The sequence below is a fragment of the Pan troglodytes genome, chromosome 7 (assembly GCF_028858775.2).
Source record: "Pan troglodytes isolate AG18354 chromosome 7, NHGRI_mPanTro3-v2.0_pri, whole genome shotgun sequence".
In the NCBI taxonomy this organism is placed as follows: Eukaryota; Metazoa; Chordata; class Mammalia; order Primates; family Hominidae; genus Pan; species Pan troglodytes.
In genome coordinates, this window is record NC_072405.2 from 9,160,643 (window position 1) to 9,181,288 (window position 20,646).

The following is a 20,646-nucleotide window of genomic DNA, read 5'->3' on the forward strand; positions in this document are numbered from 1 at the left end:
GTGGAGATGAGATTGAGACTACACTCCTCTCAGTTGTCTGGCCTTTGTGTGCAGCTTGCATTTTCAAAGATTCACTGAAAAAAATAAGAGGCAATGGACTTTGATTTGCTCCCTTCAATGGTACTTGGTGCAAGTTATAACAACCTGACATATGAATCTAGAGGTTTACAGATGGAGAGTCACTGTTATTTGTCTCTACAAAATTATTTCTTTATCCAGGTCTGCTACTTTATCTGCAAATACATTTAATAATGTTGGCTGGAATTGTTTTTTTTTGTTTTGTTTTGACAGAGTCTTGCTCTGTCGCCCAGTCACCCAGGCTGGTGTGCAGTGGTGTGATCTCTGCTCACTGCAGCCTCCACCTCCTGGGTTCAAGTGATTCTCCTGCTTGTATTGTTCTTTAGCCATTTCATTCACCACCAAACTATAGAGTAAATGACTGTTTTCACATAATAAGCGTTTAATGAGTGCCTGTTGTATTCACAGCACTGATTTGACTGATGCGTTGCTTTGTTTCGAGACACTAGCACGTGGGTTTTGGAGTCAGACTGATGGTCACCTGTTGGCTTGGCCCTAGTTTGTAGTTTATGCTGGGCAGTTTATTTACTCTTGTGAGCCTCATTTTCCTCACCTGAAACAAAGCAATTATAACAGTTGTGTAATGTATTCGTCTGTCCTCACACTACCTGAGACTGGGTAATTGATGAAGAAAAAAGTCTTAATTGATTCACAATTACACTCCAGAATAGCCAATACAAGCTTTACAGCCCAACAGTTTGCTGTGGACTATAAAGCTTCTATTGGCTGTTCTGAAGTCGGGGGTGTGTGTGCCATCTAAGTCAAAAGTTTTAATGTGCAAAAGTTGTTCACACCCAGGTTATGGAAAGATAGGAAAGAAAGCTAATGAATTTCATCCTGTGCGGTGGTGTGGTAGCTTAGCCCTCTGGTCCAGGCTGCCTGTTCCTCAGCGTTCCGCAGTACGGGAGCTCTGATCCCAGCTGAGGCCACAATCACATGAGATGTGATTTTGAAAACTCACCATGTTCCCTCCAGATCATACCACTGTTCATTCAGCCCCGCCCCCACGGCCCACAGGGGTGGCTGCATTTCAAATGGCATTATTAAAAAAACTAGACACCTAGTTAATTACTTTAAATTCAGTGTTCCCAGTACACGTTCTGGAATTAAACACATCCTGAGACGGGCATTTTTTGCACCCGTAAATCAGGTGGATGTCTGGAGATGATTAGTTCTGTTATGCCGCATTGTAGGTAGGAAGTCATTTGCTTCTTTTGTTGTTTTTGATCCATGTTTATCATTCTCTCCAAGTTGAAGTTATTTATCCAAACAGTGCAAGTAAAGAAGTGGGAGGAAGGGAGATTAAAATAAGAAGGATGTTCCTTGCTTTAAAAATGCAGCACTGAGAAAACATCTCAGGAGATGAAGTGGAGCTGCAGAAAGCCTGGGAGGAGGAGGGGCGGATTAGAGCTCCTGGCTGGGGTGGAGAATTTAACGTCTGTCTGTAAATGATGCAGGTTCCAAAAATGATCATTAGCAAGCAATGGCGCTGAAAGGACAAGTAAAAAATGTACCCCCAAATAATATTCATTTAGACAGACCTGAGAACATTGCAGGCCCCCATAGGACAGGGCTTGGTTAAGACTTCAAATGTGAATCGAGGCATGCTTTTAAGATAGTCAACTTGGTGGCTTTAGAGATAAGATGGCAACAGCCTTTTTTTTTTCTTTTTTTTTTTTTTTCTGAGATGGAGTCTTACTCTGTCGCCCAGACTGGAGTGCAGTGGCGTGACCTCGGCTCACTGCAACCTCCACCTCCCGGGTTCAAGCGATTCTTCTGCCTCAGCCTCCTGAGTAGCTGGGACTACAGGCACCTGCCACCATGCCCAGCTAATTTTTGTATTTTTAGTAGAGATGGGGTTTCACTATGTTGGCCAGGCTGGTCTCTAACTCCTGGCCTCAGGTGATCTGCCTGCCTTGGCCTCCCAAAGTGCTGGGATTACAGGCATGAGCCACCACACCTGGCCAGCAGGCTTTTGACTGAAGCAAAGATTGGAGACTCTGCCAGTTACAGGAGCTGCCATATTCATATCCTTCTTCACAATGCAAATAACTCATAATAGTAGGCCACGTGTCTGCTGTGTTCTTTAATAAATGACTAATGTTTCCTTTACTTATTCTTATGAAAACCATTCCAATTTGCTGATATTTAGTAACTTGTGAGGACTGAAGGAGACAATATTGGTCAAACAACAGGACCTCGCCAGGTGAACAGGAGGTCTCGCTTGCTGCAGGGGCCATCAGCTCTGTCTGGGCTCCTTCAGAGGCAGCAACAAATGCAGTAGTCCTCACTCTTTCCTTCCTTCCTTTTTTTCTTCCTTCCTTCCTTCCTTTCCTTCCTTCCTGTTTCCTCCCTCCTTCCCTCCCTCCTTCCCTCCCTTCCTTCCTTCCTCCCTCCCTTCCTCCCTCCCTCCCTTCCTCCTCCCTTCCTCCTCCCTTCCTCCCTTCCTCCCTTCCTCCTCCCTTCCTCCTCCCTTCCTCCCTTCCTCCCTTCCTCCTCCCTTCCTCCCTCCTTCCCTGCCACCCTACCCTTCCTCCTCCCTCCTTCATTCCTTCTTTCCTTTCTTCCTTCCTGTTTCCTTCCTCCTTTCCTTCCTTCCTTCCTTCCTTCCACCTGTGAAGTCTGATTGAGATAAGCCACAAGCAGGCAAAGCCCATATTTATTCATTTCTGTATTTATAATGTCTGACCCAAGCCAGGCACTTGATATACGTTTTTGAATGAATTAATGAGTAACTGATCCTAATTAATAGAAAGCAACCCCAGACACACACACACACACACACAGTATATATATGTATATATGCACATAATGTATATTATATAAATATATGTTATGTGTGTATATTATGCATATTTGTGTATATGTATATATTACTCTATACAAGTCATGGTCAAGTAACAAAGTACAGTGATTAAGAGTTTGGCTGTAGAGTTTGACAAACTGCTAATTAAATTCCTCATCTGTGGCTTTTTAACCCTGTTTCCTCAAACAAGTTACCTTAATACCAGCTCCTTCATTATAAAACAGGGGCAATAATTGTGCCTTGTTTATGAAAGCATATCCACCTCCTAACAGCATGCTTATTTTCCATATTTATCTATGTGCCTGTCTTTCCTCCAACCTTCTAGCCTTTGAGCCCCATGAAGGCAGTACTATGTGTGCTCATTATTTTATCACTGGCACTTAGAACAGAGTTAGGAACTTGGTAATTATTTGTGGAATAAAAGACCACATAAGGTTGCAGTCAGGTATTTAACGAAGTGCCTGATGTATAGCAAACACTTATTAATGTTCAAATTTACTATTATCATGATTAAGAGGTACCATACATCTGGGATACAGAGCAGTGCAGAGAAGGAGTTTTATAGATTTTATCACACACGGAAAGTTGAAGGAGGTTGAACTTCAACTGTGGATAAGACTTGAATTAATAGATGAATGGGATTTGTTTATAATTAACATATTAATTGCCTTTATGTAAATCAGAACTTTTAAAGTGTTTGAAAAGCATTTGCTTTCTTACCTGGAAGTTTGGCCATTGTTTCTGCCATCTTATAATTATTGTTAACTGAATTGCTAAGAAACCATTTTTTCTGTTAAAAATCCTTAGATATTTAAAGGAAAAGTTGACTGATGTTCTTTCAATTCCTCCACATTATGAAGACTGATTCCAGTTTAAGGAGAATTCTAGGTAAGAATAATAATTCAATTTTTAATTTTAGACAAGACTGTTTCTGAAAAAATCTCTCAGATCTTAGGTTATATTACCAGTTACACTGTACTGTAATGCGTAGAGTTTAGACTTCATGTAGAGTTTAGAGTTCATACACTAATTTCTGATGGGAAGAGGGGAAATGAATGATAACATCACTGAGGTTTTCATTAATTTTTAATGAGGCTTGTACATTTCACTCAGAGAGTTAAGCATCACCCAACTCTGGTAAATGTTATCCCTCATACAGGTCATTCAATCAACTGAGTTTTAAGAGCAAGTTACTATTTTTCATTGTGCACTCTGAAAAATATCTTCTATACAGGGAACAATTAAAACAGGACTATATTAATTATTTGGCTACTTAAAAATGACTCAATTATAATAACAATTTGCTACATGATATATTATACATAGTTCCTATTTTTATTAAAAAACAAGTTACTCCAGCAATTATATGATGAAACTAACCTGTTTATATTTGAGCTGAACATCTTTGGGTGTTTGTTGTTTTGTGCATTTTCTTTAATTCATTTTCTTTTCTTAATTGACCTTTTACAACCTGTTTCCTAGATTTCATATTAACTGGTGTTGAATCTGAATCATTTGGTTGATACAGTAAGCAATTTCTTTAATATATTGGAGACATAAAAGATACAGTAAAAGTTTTATATATTTTTAATTAAAAAATTATTCTACAGTACAAAGTCCCTTCCAGGCACCAGTCTCTTCAAAGACACACCCGGCTTGTGAGGAAGCTGTGTCCATGCCAGTGGGGCTAAAGATAGGTTCTGGTAGTTTCCTAGAACAGCTGTGTGGCATGCATCGTTCCCAGCTCTGATTTTATTAGGATCAAACTCCCAGGTTTCTGTTGCTGAAAAGTCCTGGAAAAGCCCTGAGGCCTCTGACACCGGCCTCTCACGGTGGCTTTCCTGCAGTGGAGGCTGCAGGGTCTTACTTCTGAGTGACAGGGTCCTCAGCAAGCTACTGATAGAGCTGACCCAGCTGGGAAAACCCCACCCCCACTTGCTTTCCATCAGCAGAGCTGGGAGGCGGTTGTAGAGACAGGACGTGGGGCCTGGGGCTAAGGGCCTGGCTGGGGGTGGATGGGGCCCTGCACCTGTGCCTGGCCCCGCTGCTGGAGTGCTCAGGGGTCAGCCCCACTGACAGCTCATCCACAGAAGAACTGTGATCTGGAGACACATACCTGAATCTGATTCAGCACGTGGATTCAGACATCAGAATCAGAATCTTGGTGTGCTTGAAAATGGCCCCGAGGTAGAGGGCAGCTGGGAGCACGTGGATTCTGGCCACGGCCATGAGCCAGCATACTGAGGAGTTCAGCTGGGTGGGCCGGGCTTTCTCAGCTTTACTGTCCTCATCTGCAAAATTAATCGGTTTGATTACATCTGGAATGTTCAGTCTGCTCCAGTGAGTCCTAGAGTTTCTGAAGAGCCCTCTTTGAGTCTTCCCTGGATGGGTAACCATGGTGAGGAGCGTGGTCTCGGTCGTCCAAGCCCCAACTCAACCAGAGCAAATGTGGATTCATGGCTTTCCCATGTGCTTCTGAGTAAATTCTGATTTGACAAAGATAACCTGCTGCTGAGAAGAATAAAGGATCTGAAAAGTTACCGTACAGCGTGAGTCTCCGACTGAGCCCTCTCAGGATGATCAGCGCTGGCTTCCTCTCTTGCTGCCTCTTGATGTAAGACATGCCATCTCAGACGTGGGGACGGCACCCCTGGACCAAGTCCCCATGCCTCCACGGAGCCAAAACACAGACCTTTCCTGCTGCACGCTCACTTAGGAGCACCAATAATCCAGAAGCACTTCCAGAAATAAAGGTGGAAAATGATTCTAGACAGTGCTTCATATTCTATAGCTTGAAATTTCTTAAAAGAGGCAATAACACTTACCAATTTGTAAAATACGGAAAAAAATTCCATTTCATAAAAATGATATTAGTGTAACACTGACAATGGCGATGACACAGTCACAAATCACCCCTGTGCCATCAGAACTATTCCCTTTCCGCTTCAGGCTTTTTGAAGGTGTTATAAAAATAAACATTTAAATAAAGAAAACAGATTAAATTCCCCCAGGAAAAGACCATTACTTTTAATGAGATTCCTTGAAATGAAGAACTATAGCTTAATTGATTAAAAAAGATTAATAGGTAATTATTTGCTTAGGAACAAAAATAATCAAAATAAAAAACACCTGCGGTTGCTCATCAAGAGCAGGAATCCAGAGAGAGAAAATTTTCACGCTGGCCTTAGTCTTATAAAGATGCTCATTCTCGCATTGGAACAAAACGTCGAGAGGCATGGATCTGAGTCCTGGTTTTGTAATTATTTCTCTTGTGACTGCAGGAATCTTCCTTCAACTTTCTGGTCCTGAAAGACCAGGTCCATAAAATGATGTGGTTGGAGCAGATAATCTGCAGCAGCTCTGGTGTGCCTGAAACTGTCAGCAGTTAAACCGCTCCTGTTCCTTTTTGAGATCTTAATCAGAAATGAATATGCATCAAAGAGACCCCAGAGCGAGACCCTCTTCCGTGTTATTTCTACTGAATGAGAGGCAGGAACTGCATTAGTGTTTTGGTATGTACTTTTCAGGTAGTGTTTTTGATGGTAATCCTGGTGGAAAAACACAGTAACCCTTCTTCCCTTAACTTACAGCATGTCGTGAACTATGGCCATGAGACTAGAGTCCCCAGGATGACACTCCACCATCTGACTCATGCTGAGGGCTCACACTGGCCCCTGATATTATTTCTGAAGCCCTAACACTGAACGTAAAAACCTGGGAGAGAACTGTACGGAAGGACCCCAGGATGCTGATAGCCCCCATGGAACAGGGCTTCGTGGATTCAGGCGTCAGAATCAAGCCTAGAGAGAGGAGATGTTTACCGCTCATGGCAGAGTGAGGCCTCGCGGTGAATGGAAAGCATGGCTGGGCACAGGGGTGGTCCTGATGGAGGGGCCAGAGGCTGATGATGGCGTGGAGGCCCTGACACAGGGCAGCCCCGCCAGCCTCTGCATGGCCGGGGGAGTTACACCCTTGAGGACGGGTTCCAAGAATAAAATGTGTAGTATGCAGAAGACAACAGGGCCTTTGTGTGGAAAGGCATCGGCGAATTAACACCAATGGTGGAGAGCAGGCAGTAGGGAAGCGGCCGCGTTGGGCGCTGTTCCCCACCCCATCTGGTCTGGCTTGCACGGCCAGGGCAGCGCAGGCGTCGGCCTCCTGTTTCTCTGCTGCCATGATCCTGTTTCTACCCCCATAGCTCTTACCTGGCCCCTGTATCCAAGCCTTCCTCGGGTACTGCCCTGGCCAGGAGAGAAGGAAGCACCCAGCCTGCTGGTCGGTGTTCCGCTGAAGCATTGTATGAGTCCGGGTTCTCTAGAGGGACAGGACTGATAGGATAGGTGTATACACGAAGGGGAGTTTATTAAGGAGAATTGACTCATGATCACTAGGTGAGGTCCCACAATAGGCCGTCTGCAAGCTGAGGAGCCTGGAAGCCAGTCCGAGTCCCAAAACCTTAGAGATAGGGAAGCCGGCAGTGCAGCCTTCGGTCTGTGGCCAAAGGCCTGAGAGCCCCGGGCAAACCACTGGTGTGAGTCCAAGAGTCCAAAAGCTGAAGAACTTGGAGTCTGATGTTCAAGGGCAGGAGGCATCCAGCATGGGAGAAACATGGAGGCCGGAAGACTCAGTCAGTCCAGTCCTTCCACCTTCCTCTGCCTGCTTTTATCCTAGCCGTGCTGGCAGCCGAATAGATGGTGCCCACCCAGACTGAGGGTGGGTCTGCCTCTCCCAGCCCACTGACTCCAGTGTTAATCTCCTTTGGCAACACACTCACAGACACACCCAGGACAATACTTTGCATCCTTCAATCCAATCAGGTTGACACTCAACATTAACTATCACGAGCATGTTCTGTGGAGGGCAGAAGCTCCCATTGGTTGGGTCAGAGGCTGCTGCAGCCACAGAGGCTGGTGGGGGCCGCCATGCGGCCCTCATGTGTGTATGTGGGGACAATTGGGCAGCCTCTGTTTGCTCGCCCTACTCACAATCTGAGTGTGCAGTTTACCACCAAGTATGGGTCAAAATCCCAGGATTACAGTTGGACTTTGTTTAATTTAAAAGACTTGTTTTATTGGTCAGAGTTCCCCAGAGAAACAGAACCAATAGGATCTGTATCTCTATGTATGTCTATATCTACACCTATGTTTGTCTGTATCTATATCTATCTGTGTCTTTATCTATACCTCTCTGTATCTATGTATCAATATCTAGATCTATCTGTGTCTGTATCTAGACCTATCTGTGTATCTGTATCTATTTGTGTCTATATCTACACCTATCTGTATCTATAGCTATCTGTGTCTCCATCTATGCCTATCTGTATCTATATCTATACCTATCTGTGTCTATATCTTACCTGTCTATCTATATCTATCTCTATCTGTATCTATCTCTATCTATCTGTGTCTGTAGCTATACCTATCTGTATCTATATCTATATCTATCTTTATCTATATCTATCTATCTTTATCTATATCTATACCTGTTTGTATCTATATCTACACCTGTCTGTATCTGTATCTATCTCTGTCTGCATCGATACCTATCTGTATCTGTATCTATATCTATACCTATCTGTATATCTATTTATAACTATCTGTATCTATGCCTATTATCTGTATCTTTATCTATACCTATCTGTATCTGTATCTATATATCTAAAGAGATTTATTGCAAGGAATTGGCTCACCTGATTATGGAGGCTGACACATCCTGAGACCTGCAGTCAATGGGCTGGAGACTGGGGAGGTGAAGGTGTGAGTTTCAGTCTGAAGGCTGGCAGGCACCAGACCCAGGAAGAGCCAACACTTCAGTTCAAATCAAAAGGCAGAAAAGCCCCAGTGTCCCAGCTCACAGTATCAAGTAGGAGGAATTCCCTGGCTGGCTCTGGGGTTGCACAAGCAGCTTATTCATTGGGATTTGCTTTGTTTTATTTTTAAATTAATTTTTTTTTTGAGACAGCGTCTTACTCTGTCATCCAAACTGGAGTGCAGTGGCACAATCTTGGCTCAATGCAGCCTCGGCTTCCTGGGCTCAAGTGATCCCTCTGCCTCAGCCTCCCAAGTTGCTGGGACCACAGGCACCTGCCTTTATGCCCTTCTTGTGCTGGGATTTCGGGTGTGAGCCTCCGCACCGGCCCTGTTTCTCACGATGGGATTTCAGCTATGAGCCTCCATGCCTGGCCCTGTTTCTCACGCTGGGATTTTGGGTGTGAGTCCCCTTGCCCGGCCCTGTTTCTTGTGCTGCGATTTCGGGTGTAAGCCCCGGCGCCCAGCCCTGTTTCTTGTGCTGGGATTTCGGGTCTGAGCCCCTGCACCTGGCCTTGTTTCTCTGGCTGCCTCCCTTTCTCAGACTCCTGTAGTGGTGTTTCCTTCCAACACCTGTGTTTTACAGCATGTGGGTTTTTTTCTCCTCTCTGCCATCAATATGCAAAGTGCTGAGGTTGCACTCTTAAGCCCTGTGAAAAGGACTTTGCTATTGTTACTGGACAATTTTTCTTCATGATACTTCCAGTTTCTTGGAAATCGGTAGGTTCTTTTCCTCACCCAACTGGGGTTTTCCGTTTCTGTCTCCTGGATCTAGATGGCTCTGCTCTTTCATCAGCAGAGAGCGCTGGTTTCCGAGCCTTCAGAGGGGACTGTTTTAGAGCCTCCAGCTCTGTCGTGTGGCTGTGCCAGTAACCCAGGAAAGGCTTACACCCTAGTATAGTAATAGAACACGGATCCATTATGTGTCTCACTACACATGCATTAACGACTGGAAAATCCAAAGGCATTTTACATAATCTGAAGTTCAGTCAAGTCAGCGGAGTGTTTGAGAAGAGGAAGGCGACTTCCTGACGCCTGTCATGATATGAACCAAGTAGTTTCATCCGGAGTGGAATCTGGCTTGGTTCTGGCCTTTTAATTTTTGCAAGCCAGACCACTAGTATACCTAACTATAACCCTGCATGTAATTTTTGGCTGAATGGATGGTTTCTGGTGCAGTAATATATGAGTTTCTCTCAATATGCACTGTCTATTCTGTGAGAATGTTAAAGTATCTGAATTTCAAAAGCACGTGCAGAGGTACAAGGGCCGCGCCTGTGAGAACACCGAGCAACGCTGCATGATGGCTGGAGGCTGGGGAGCCACTTTCCTTCCCTCACGCATCCGCCTCCACGCAAGCCTGCTCTCCGCCGTGGGAAATCAGACAGCTGGGCTGACAACCTGCATTCGGGATGCAGTGGAGGTGATGGACAGCCGGCCCCGGGAGGGGTGAATACTCTGTCCACTCCGCCCCCAGGCCAGAGCCTCGCATGGTGATGAATAGAGTTGTACTGACGTGGAAAATCAGATACTCAGCACCTGTCCTTCAAGACAGATAGGGGAAAAGCTGAGGAAACAGAAAAAAAAAAAAATGGAAAAGAAGAAGTGGTCAAGAAAGGGCTGCAAACACACAAAGAGATGATTTTTTAAAGAGAAAAGGAAAATAACAAACCAGATGCTGACATGGTACTCCAGTTCCAATATCCTATTTATTATCATACATTCAACTCCTCAGGTATTTAATGACAAGCTACTCAGAGCTTGTCTCAGAGCACCAGGAATTCTGAGTCACATTCGGGGTGTAAAGCGGGGCCCTGCATTCAGGGAGCTGAGTCTGACTGGGAACTGGAAAGGCTCCCCTACCTCCCATGGCCGTCTGTGAGCTTCACCTGTGAGTGGCAGGTGTGCGTGGAGTCAGTTCCCCTCCATGCCCGCCTGCATTCCTACCCGGAGACCTCTGGCTGCGATGGGAATTCCCCTGCTGTTCTCATTATTGCAGGTTTTTCTTCCGTATTTCTGAACCCCTCATATCTCAGGGAAGGAAATCCAGGGAGAAGTATCTGTTGCGTCCCCATCTGTTGCATTTTCTGAGTCTCCACGTTAATGAAAGAGCAGCCATCCAGTTTCCTTCGGTGCCGAGAGTCCTCGGGACCTGTCATTGTTCTAAAGGACAGAGGACACCGTGCAGATGTGACGTCTGTCGCCATTTCTCAGTCTCCTCTTAGCAAACTTTAAAGCCCGGAAAACCTTCTATTTTCAAAGTAGGAAAATTAGATTACAGCAAAGCCATAACCCTGTATCTCTCCTAACCTTGCTCCCTAATCAGGAATAAAAGGGAAATTATCTGAAGAATTATCTAATATGTTCTTCATCAGGAGATCGTAATTAAATCATAATTGCCATCCGGCAGCAAAATGTGATGAAATTACCAGGGCAAACTATTAATTACTTCAAAGATCCATTTTAATCGTAAACAGTTTAATATACCTCTATAAAAATTGCCATCAGGCAGGCGCTTAATGAGGGTGCTGTGAAGGCTCTGCTGTCCTTGGTGACTGGAGGATGTTTTCACGAGATCTTCACGGTTATTTTCCATTTCCAGTTCCTTAGGCCTGGCTCTTATATTCTCTAATACTATGGGGAGTAGAAATTTCTGCATCCTCCTGGGTGGAGTGTGTGAGTGTGTGCATACATATGTGTTTATATGTGTGTGTGTGCACTGTGTAGGTGATATGCGTGTGTGTGCGTGCATGTGTATGTGTGTATATGTATGAGTGTGTGCTAGTGTGTGTGCATATGTATATGCATGGGAATGTGTGTATGTGTGTGCATATGTATAGGTGTGTGTGCATGTGTAGGTATGCATGTGTGTACATATGTGCGCATATGTACTTGTGTGTATGTGTGTGCATGCGTGTGTGCATATGTATAGGTGTGTCTCTGCATGTGTATGTGCGTATGCATGTGTGTTTATATGAGTGCATGTGCATTGTGTACATAGGTACATGTATGTGTGTCCATGTGCATGCTGTATTTATGTGTACATGTTATGCAATGTGCAGGTGTGTATGTGTGTACATATGTACATGTATGTGTGTAGATGTGCATGTGTATATTTGCAGGTATGTATGTATATGTGTACATATGTACATGTGTTTATGTCTATGTGTGTGCATGTGTGTCTGTGTGTATGAGTATATACATGTGCATGTATGTTTGTGTACATATGTACATATGTGCTCACATGTGTTTGTGTCTGTGTGCATGTTGTTTGTGTGCAGGTGGGCCGTTGCTTTGTAGTTTTGTGGGGGCTAAACAAAGGATGTGCATGATGCTGTGCATGTGTGCATGTGTATATGTGTGCATGTGTGTTTGTGTACATATGTACATGTATGTGTGTGCATGTTTTTTGTGTGCAGGTGGGCCGTTGCTTTGTAGTTTTGTGGGGGCTAAACAAAGGATGTGCATGATGCTGTGCATGTGTGCATGTGTATATGTGTGCATGTGTGTTTGTGTACATATGTACATGTATGTGTGTGCATGTGTTTGTGTCTCTGTGTGTATGTTCTGTGTGTGCATTCACGTGTATATGTGTGCATGTGTGTTTGTGTGCGTATGTATGTGTATTTGCTACGAGTGGTATCTTGAAGAAAGGGGATGGTGAGGATGAAAGGGAAGAGTTTGTGTTCGCAGCCACACATAAACTCACAGAAGAGCTTTTGATGGGGCACAGTAAATTTTGGAATTAGGTATGAGGAAGCGTCTTTGCGTCATTCTTAGTTCTTTGAGATATTTTTCATTTAAATGAAAATGCATACCTTTTTCTAGATCTTGATGCAAAGAGTTGCATCAAAGTGGAGCTTGTGAGTAAGAATGCAGATAGAAAATCATGGGAATTATTCACGTGGATGACCTGATTTTATTCTAGTCTTACTTATGAAGTCTTCTTCCTGCTCCACAACGATTCAAGAGACAGGAAACAAACTTTTAAAATTACATAAATAAACGGGCCAAGGGGAAATACAAGAGGACAAGCAAAGACAGACACAGCTCGGCACTGCGCTCGTGGCTCATCTCTCCATGGACGCCAAATTCAAACCTGTTGGCAACTCATCACGTTGGACTGATGGCACAAAGGTTCTTGGGAAATAGAATCATGTTCAGCATCAAGTAGGAAAAAAATCACAAGTACTTGCAGACAAGCCAATCAAAATTGAAGGAAAAATAGAATCAGCACCTAGTGTAAATTAACTTCAGAAATATGCAGTCAGGACTGTCCTTGTGGACTTGCATTCTAGCTTCTGAGCTGAAATTTGTGTCATTAAACTGATATCTAGATGATGTACATTTCTTGACTTAATACAATTCAAAAAAATTGAAACAAATTACATCAACACAGTGGCTATCATTTCCCCCTTGTAAATGGCATAGTACCAGTCTATACAATTTTGAATGTTGTCTTTCTGTTGACTGTTAGTTACTTTAGACTACAAATCTCAGAACATTTAAATAATGATTTGTTAAATTACTCTAAACCTAATTATTTTATATTTACTCGCACAATCCCCTCTGTTGGTTCTGAAATGAACAAACTATTCAAAGGAGTGCAGAGCCAGTGGGTGTAGAGAGTTATGTTTTATTAATTGGAAGCATTCTAACAGTAACCATATTGACTGATCACATGCCCAATATTCTCTTTTTGACCAATTTTGCTGCTGTCAAGAAAAGAAGGATAATATTATACAGTAATTCAGAGCTAATAATTTATCAGTTCCACTATTTTGTAGGTATTAATATCAAAAGCTGGTTGTTGGAAAGTCGAACAATGTAGCAAGGGCTCCCAGGCGTGCCATTTCTATCTTCCTGTGTGTGATTGGATCTCATCTCTACAATGTGTTCTGTGCTGTGTGGGAAAGTTACACAATCCCACTGGTTGCGGGGTTCTGGGGGTCAGTTGATTAACAGGGTGCTGAAAATGAGATCGTTCCACCACACTGCAGGCAGGAAGAAGCATTTGTCATCCCAGATGATTTTCTGAAATACTTGGCAGCATTGTCAACTCCAGAGTGGAAAGCAATGAACAACTCCTTTCAGGCAGCACCTCCCAGGGCTCAAGAGGAGACCTTTAGTCCCACTTACCAGGTAACAATTGCCAGCCCAGCTGCTGGATGAGGATAAAGGAGGCATAGCTGGTAAAAGAGTAAGAAGTCAAAAACCAGATCTAAGCTGGGAACTTGCAGCAGAAACTGACTGTAGCAAACGCGTGTTTTCTTCTGTGATGTGTGTGTGCACTTGCCACTCATCTGTGTCCAAATCCTCCCTTCTCCTGCCAGATCTGGGCTTCCCTCTTCCTGCTGAGCTCTGTGCCCTGCAGGGCTGATCTCCTGGTGCAGCATTGGAGGGGTCCCCTCGGTGGTCTGGTCCTTATCAGGTTCTGCCACCCGAAGGCTCTGGCAGAACCCAAGAGGGAGGGAGGGCAAAGGATCAGACGGGGATGCCCAGATCTTTGGCTCCGGCTGTGGGTTGGTGGTGCTGCACTTCCCATGCATGGGCGTGGCTTTGCTCAGGAGCCTTTCGTGCGGTCTGTGTCTCCCTTGCCACTCTTGCCCAGGTAGTCATGGTTCCTAATGCGGGGCTCTGCTCTGCCCCTCAGTGGATGCCCTTGACCCCTCCCCCCGCCGTGGCTTTTCCCAGAGCCCGTCCTCACACCTGCCTGAGCCCCTTCTCCGAGGGCACCTGTTTCCTGCCAGGACCTGGGCTGTGGTCCATGATCCCTCACTTCCTACTGCGCCGGGGTGCACGGCTGTGGCCGGGGTGCACGGCTTGCCCCTAGTCACACACACCTGCTGCAGCCTGGCTTTCTGTGCTATAGAAACAAGGAGGCTCAGAGGCCACGTTTGCTCTTTAGGCGGCAGGGGAGGCACCGCTGCAGGGCTGGGGTCTGCACCGTGCCCTGTGAGAAGGAGACTTGGGTCCGGGGTGGCTCTGCAGCCAGGCACGATGGGGCCTCCCCACAGTTTCACACTGACTGCACCTTCTCCAGTTTCCTGGTCGTGGCAGAGATAGGAGTGGCTCCGAGAGGCATTGTATTCCCGTGATTTGGGCCGTGTACCCAGTCAGTTAGCCAAAACTGGGCTCCTTACAGATTCTTAGAATGCTAGGGTTCATGTGCTCATCCTAGGTGAGACAGAATCCAACGCCTGCAACTTCCATCTTTGACAGGTCCCACGCCTACTCTTAACTTCTGCCTACAATCAAACCCAAAGGTTAAAACCTTTGAACTTTTCCTACTCTCAAAATTGTACCAGCTATTCATATATTCGTCAGCCCAGTTTTTGGCAAAGATGATTTAAATTTGCTGTTTAAAAGGTAAATACTCTCATGCTATTCAAAAACCAATAATATAATACAATAAATAGTAAACACTCTTCCTGTTCTTCATTTCCAGAGAGAACAAATGTAGCCTTTGAAAGACATTTTTAATCTATTCATGCAGGTGTGTGTGTGCACAATTCATTTAACAAATCGTCGCACGACACTTATGATGTGCCATGCACAGTGCAAAGCAATTTAAAGTCTAACCTTATTTAATTCTCATAATAACTACATTAGGTCCTCATCCCTTTTATGAACGTAGGGGCCAGGTATATTTTAGAATTCAGAACTTCCTTTGGTGAATGGGCCATATACAACACCCCAACAAGTTCTGGGGTAGCACTCATAATTAAAGACATTAATATTTTTGCAGGAAACAATGAGAATTCCTAGTCAGTAAGATAAATGAAGAAGGTAGTTTTATGTCCATAAAGGCATGATTTTGCCACTGAATGGTCAAAAAAGCCATGTTTAGCTCTCAGAGCTGTGAATGAGGGACTTGGGGCTTGTAACTGTTCATTTTAAAGATAAGAAATTGAATCACAGGAGTTTATGTACCATGCTCAAGGCCACACAACTAGTAAGAGAAAGAATTGGGGTTTGAGCCCAGGCTGTCTGATTTAAGACTATCTATCTATCTATCTATCTATCTGTCTATCTATCTATCTATTTATCATCTCTCTATCATCTATCTACTCTATCTCCTCTATTATCTATTTTTCTGTGTATATACATGTATAAATGTTTTCCTGTTTTAGTCAAGATTATACAGTGATACACACACTATTCTGCACCATGCTTTTAAAATGTAGCACTTGGCTGGGCGTGATGGCTCACGCCTGTAATCCCAGCACTTTGGTAGGCCAAGGCAGGCAGATCACGAGGTCAGGAGATCAAGACCAGCCTGGGCAATGTAGTGAAACCCTGTCTCCAATAAATACAAAAATTATCCGGGCATGGTGGCACATGCTTGTAATCCCAGCTACTCTGGAGGCTGAGGCAGGAGAATCACTTGAACTCAGGAGGTGAAGGTTGCAGTGAGCCAAGATCGTGCCACTGCACTCCAGCTTGGGCAACAGACAGAGAGAGACTTCATCTAAAAACAAATAAAGCCAAAAAACCATACCACTTTATTTTAAGGGTATTTCTACTTTAATCCATAAATGGTTTCTAGTTCTTGTATTAATGGTGAGATGATGTTCCATGTTTTCATGAACTGTGATTTATCAGAGAAGCCCTCGCGATGGTGATTTAGGTTGTGTCATCGTTTCTGCATAACAGCAAGGCAAGGCTGCGGACGTAACGCCGTTCTGCCCAGGTTTCCTGTTGCTTACGGCAGGGTTTGAGGTGCGGTCCCTGGTGTTTCATCATGACAAGTGGAGGTTTGCAGGAGAACTTCATAACCATCTGCAGAAAAGGCGAAGTCACATCTCGAGACCAGCTCTAGATATGTTACCAATGGGCTAATGGTTTTGATGTAAAATAAGTAAAACCATTAAAGGGCTAGAAGAAGCCAGAGGAAAAGTCATTTAGAGGGTTGTAGTGTGAAAGTCTTTCTAACTGTAACACAAAATCCTGAAGCTACAAATTAATAGATTATATTAATAGATTATAAATTAACCTAAATAATGATATTGACAAATACCTAAGATAAGAATTCTCCATGGAAATGCCCATCATGGAAAACAACAAGTGGGGGAAATGTTGAAATCCTGTCAGAGAGAAAGAGCTAATTCAGGATATGGATGGAATTAACAAAACGTCATCAATAAGACTTTTTTTTTTTTGAGTCAGAATCTCACTCCATCGCCTAGGCTAGAGTGCAGTGGTGCAATCTCAGCTCACTGCAACTGCCTCCCGGTTTCAAGCGATTCCCCTGCCTCAGCCACCCGACTAGCTGGGACTACAGGCACCTGCCATCATGCCTGGCTAATTTTTATATTTTTAGTAGAGAAAGGGTTTCACCATGTTGGCCAGCCTGGTCTTGAACTCCTGACCTCAAGTGATCCTCCCGCCTCGGCCTCCCAAAGTGCTGGGAGTACAAGCGTGAGCTACCGCGCCTGGCTCAGTAAGACTTTTAGGCACAGGTTAAGTATACTAAACTTCATTCACAATGTGAAAAATGTAAATCAATTCTCTCTTCAAGCTATAAAGAAAAATAACAAAAACAATATCTTTACTCCTAGGCATGTGCACCAGGGAAACTGTAATTTTAAAAAGCTTGCTTCTAAAGTAGATAAATTATTTTTAAATTATCAAAAATGTACAGAAGCCAAAATAATTATTTTGTCATGCTTATGTAAACATGGCAAAGGTCAAGAGAATCTTTTTTGAATTTTCATCTCATCTTTTCTGTTCTGACAATAGAATGAACATAGATTTAAAGACTTTCAACAAAGGCCTCTCTATGTGAAGGGTTTATTTTGTTTATTTTGATCAGTTTTGTGGTGTTTTCTCTGAACATCATCATTTGTTAGTGTGACGTTTTTTGAGATTGCTGTAAAGGAAACTCAGGAAGGAAGCATTCCAACTCCAGATAATTATATCTGTCTGAGTTATTCCTATTCTGTGCTGAAAGAGCACAGGTATTAGCCAATTCTAAAATTAAATGCCTCTCTTCAAATCGCTCCTCTCCCACAAAAGGTTTCTTTCTTTTCTTTCAAGATAATCTTACACAGAAAACTCATTTAGCAATTTGCTTAGGAAAGAGAATATTTTGGGTGTTCAGAGCTTTTCATTGGGAGTCTAAGCCAACATCTGAAGCAGAGTTTAAACACCAAAACACAGGTTTAAAGAAAAGGATGAAAATTGGATTATTGAAGAGGAAGAGTGTGGTGATTAATATTGAGTGTCAACTTGTTTGGATCGAAGGATGCAGTACTGTTCCTAGGTGTGTCTGTGAGGGTGTGGCCTAAGGAGATTAACATTTGAGTCAGTGGACTGGGAGAAGCAGACCGACCCTCAGTCTGGGTGGGCACCATCTAATCAGCTGCCAGCATGACTAGGATAAAGCAGGCAGAAGTTGGAAAGAGCAGAGTGGCTGTGTCTTCCAGCCTTCATCTTTCTCCTGTGCTGGATGCTTCCTGCCCTCTAACATGGGACTGCAAGTTCTTCAGCTTTTGGACTCTTGGACTTACACCGCTGGTTTGTCAGGGACTCTCAGGCCTTTGGCCACAGACTGAAGGCTGCACTGTTGGCTTCCCTAATGTTGAGGTTTTGGGATTCAGACTGGCTTCCCTGCTCCTCAGCGTGCAGATGGTCTATTGTGGGACTTCACCTCGTGATCGTGTGAGTCAATTCTCCTTAATAAACTTCCCATCATGTATACATCTATCCTATTAGTCCTGTTCCTCTAGAGAACCTGGACTCATACAGAGAGGAAGGCATCCAGGACAGAACTGAAGTTGAACAGGAGCAGATGGGAATACAGGCAAGTTCCAGGCTTGGGTTGGAGACAGAGAACAGGAGCTGCTAAAATGGAGAGCCATAGAGCAGGTGGGGAGAGTCCTGTGGGCACACAGTTCACCTGGTTCCTTTAGGGAAGGTGTATTTGTCCCTTTTCATGCTGCGGATAAAGATATACCTGAGATTGGGTGATTTAGAAAAGGAAGCGGCTTAATGTTTAATGCACTTAGAGTTCCAGGTGGCTGAGGCTTCACAGTCATGGTAGAGGGCAAGGAGGAGCAAGTCACGTCTTATATGATGGCAGCAGGCAAAGAGAATAAGAGCTTGTGCAGGGGAACTTCTCTTTATAAAACCATCAGATCTCATGAGACTTATTCACTATCAGGAGAATAGCACGGGAAGGACCTGCCCCCATGATTCAATTACCTCCCACAGTGTTCCTCTCACAACACCTGGGAATTCAAGATGAGATTTGGGTGGGGACGCAGCCAAATCGTATCAGAAGGCCTGCTCCAAGTTCCGGTTTCTCAAGGAGCATTTATACATCAGATGTCCTTGGGCTCTGTCTGCTGCAATCTATTTCCTTTGCAGTCTTGTTCCCACTGGAATCTGAGTCTCTTTGCAATCCACAAATCCTAAGGAGTGAGCTAACCTGGACACTCCTGACTGGGCTGGGGTGAGTATTCAGCCACTGGTCTGGTTGGCTGGTGTCCCAGGAGATGGCCTTCCCCAGGCCCTGCAGCTGAGTGGCAGCCCCTCGTGCCACAGTGACAGAAGGAATGAGTGCCATGGGCTCAAGTGCACCATGTCCTCTGTCCATCACCGTCCGCGAGAAATGCTTTAGAGTCTGTGCGTTCCGGCTGCCTGGGAATATGCATACTTTGTTTAGTCGTCAATTTGGAGGATTTCTTCTGCAACCAAAATTTCTATCTTCTTATTTCTGCTTTGTCCTAAGAACAAACCCTTGGTATTTAGGAGACGTGGACGCGTCTCTGTTTCTTGAGGAAGAGTTTTCTTCTGCTCTTGTCCTGCTTCTCACTCTTGCTTCCCATTTGGGAGATTCTCTGCCTCTTGCATGGTGGTGGGAGAATTCTCTGCTCAATGGAGTGGATGGAAGCCGTCGTTCTAAGCCTCTTCTCAGCTGGGTGCATCTGAAGCACCCATTCTGGGCTTGGGCACAGGTGCCAGTGGCAGAGAGAAGCAAGGACATCATGGAATTCGCTTCTGCTGGGGAGGCTGGAGAAGGGGTGGCATGTCGTTTTCCAAAGGCAGCAGGCCCGGTGGTTTGAGCAGCTGGTGTTTGATGGAAGCCTGGTGGCGGCCAGTGTCCTCGGGATCATTTTGTCGTGTGGCGTTGGATGTTTTTCTTGGCTGGGCAGCATTTGAATCCATTTTCCAAGCCTCCTGGAGATTCTCTTAGCTTCCAAAGTCATTTAATAATTCCACGTTCTGCTAATGTTGGCGTTGGCTTGTGGGACACATCTGGGGGAGGTCCCAGACTCCTCAACAGCCGGGGGAGGTCCCAGACTCCTCAACAGCTGGGGGAGGTCCCAGACTCCTCAACAGCCGGATCCCATGGGAACCAACCAAACTCACTTATCCTTGGGATGTGCTAAGCACTCCCCACTAGGTCAGCATACCAAGCAGGACCTGTGGGACTTCCTGCAGGTGCTGAGGACAGAGGGGCGAGTAGGACGGCCACACTGGCCGAGGAGCAGAGCCCCCTGGATCACAGCAAAGAGGGAGGTGGTGTTTCAGTGGGAGCCGCTGCCTTTATTCAACTTCTCATTTTAATTCCTCTGTGGAAAAATCCTATCAAATAGTGCCTAGATGAAAACAAAGTTCTTCAGCTCTGTTTTTTTTTTAACCAAAAAATAATTTTCCAGGTGAAAACCCAGTTTTTTATAACACAAAATCTTCTGCCTATGCCATTAAGGTCTTGAGTTGTATTCTAGAAAAATAATACTTTTGGAGATTTTTCAAAAATCTACAAGAGAAAAACATATAAACTGAAATAAAAGAGTTATGATTACTATTAGGTCATATCATCTTTAATGTTCCATTTATTCATTGAGAGGTCTCTTAATTTTAATGTAAACCAATTAGAAAAGATGGAGTTTGGTTCAGTCGCAGGAGGATCCTCCATGGATATTAGAGGCACCTCATAACCTGGTG

The 20,646-nt window shown here is 44.3% G+C and overlaps 1 long non-coding RNA gene across 1 annotated transcript in view; it reads left to right on the plus strand.

Moving 5' to 3' along the window:
- Positions 1 to 14,524, plus strand: part of LOC129135632 (uncharacterized) — a 66,801-nt gene extending 52,277 nt beyond the window's left edge. Inside the window, exons 2-4 of the long non-coding RNA XR_008536594.2 lie at positions 3,692 to 3,772; positions 6,166 to 6,396; positions 6,475 to 14,524. This is a non-coding gene — a long non-coding RNA (uncharacterized LOC129135632). The remainder of the gene's footprint in view (positions 1 to 3,691; positions 3,773 to 6,165; positions 6,397 to 6,474) is intronic.
- Positions 14,525 to 20,646: the final 6,122 nt, after the last annotated feature.